The sequence below is a fragment of the Rhinopithecus bieti genome, unplaced genomic scaffold, assembly GCF_001698545.2.
Source record: "Rhinopithecus bieti isolate Rb0 unplaced genomic scaffold, ASM169854v2 scaffold_10612, whole genome shotgun sequence".
Lineage (NCBI taxonomy): Eukaryota > Metazoa > Chordata > Mammalia > Primates > Cercopithecidae > Rhinopithecus > Rhinopithecus bieti.
Window position 1 is genome coordinate 310,748 of NW_016806990.1, and position 1,913 is coordinate 312,660.

Here is a 1,913-nt window from a genome sequence, read left to right on the forward strand (position 1 = left end):
AAAAAAAAAAAAAAAAAAAAAAAAGATGTTAAATAAAATGAGCTGGTTCTTTCTATATAGAGACAGAAAGTTGTCAATAATATATTTTTAAGTAAAGAAAAAACATTTACAGATTATTTTAAAATATACAACTGTGTATTTTAAAATATTATATGTCAATATATTGTTAAGTAAAGAAAACATTTGCAGAGTACTTAAAACATACATAGGGATACACAGTTACATATGTTTATGTAATTATGGGAAATAGGTATGGAATGGAGTACTCCAATTTTCAGTATTGTTTACTCAGAGATAGTGAGAGTGAAACTCAAAACAAAACAAAAAAATTAAACAACAACAAAAGAAAATAATACAAAATTTTAGCAATATTTTTTTACCTGAATGGTGAATTATGGGTGAATTTTATTTACTTTTGCATCTCTATGACATATTCTAAGTTTCTTTCTATGGGAATGTTTCACTTTCATAACTAGAAAACTTTTTAGTAAAAGTACATGTATTGTTTATAAATTGAATTTCATTTTAAAAAAAAATATTGGTGAACAATTCCCATTAAATTTGTATTATTTGTGTTTCTTTGACTTGTTTAATTCTTTGAATGATTTATTTATTTTACCTTTGTACTAAAATCATACTTTTGCTAAGTTTCTGAACTGGTTTCCTGTTTTGTTCTATTATAAAATTTGGGAAAAAAATGTAAAATAGAGAATAATAATTTTATTCCAAAACTATACTTGCAGCTCTGTAATTTATCCAGCATTTTAATAAACATACTATAAATATTTTGAAAATACTTATTTTAAAAGGTGGAAAGAGACCAGGGTGAGAGAAACAGCATTTTTAAATGTTTAAGTCATGGTTCTTGAGAGGAAACATTGCTGGAAGTGAACCAGTTCTGTTTCAAAGAAACAGGAAATGGGACAAAACTCATTTGTTTGCTCCTCCATCAACACAGACCAACAAATAAAAGAGTAAAACAGTCATCAGCAATATTATGGTAAATGTACTATCCATGAAAGTGTTTCTGCTTTTGACATGCATAAAGCAACATGAATCAGATTTAGGTAATATAACGAAAAGGTTCTTCAGTTAATTGATCTAATACATGGCATGTATACACACACACACTGAATTTAGTTTAAATTGAAAGGGATTATGTTAATATGACACAATACATTTGAAAATGTACTGGGATTTTCCTACCAAATATATTTGTACAAATAATATTTGTGCAAATAAGATTATGATTTTGTAGTTTAGTTTTGTATACAGTGACAATAAGACATATTGTAATTATAAAACCTAAAAAAATCTATAAAGACTGCTTATGTATGTTAAAACTAGCCATTGTACCCAGCACAGAATTTCCTTCTTCATTAACAAGAAAAGGAGATTTTTTAAAAGTTTCAACTTTTATATGTCCTAGCTTTCCATAAATGAATTTTAGTAAAAGAGACACAACTCTTTTTAAAAGACATGTAAAGCAAGCTATTTAAAAATATATAACCATTCTTTTAGCTTCTCTTACTAAAGTGGCCATTAAGCAACTAAATTACAGAATACCCTTGTTAATCTTCACACTAAATCATCCTAAATTTTAACAGATGAATAAGTACCAAGCCATTGATAAATCTCATTATCTTTAGCATTCTTCCTGTAAAATACTACTTTAGGCCTTTGGGTTAGTCTCTAGGATTTGGTTTGGCTGTTGAGCAAATTCAGACCTACCTGCTCAGGTAAGAGTGAGCATAGTCAGTGGATGAGCAGACAGCAGGGATACTGCCTTTGGGACCAGTCTGCATCAATCTCCTGTATACCTGCTGCGGGCTAGAGCCCACTGCTGCTCTATGATAGGCCACAGTTAACGAAGACAGAATGACGCAAATATTAAAATCAAAAAAAAAAAAAAA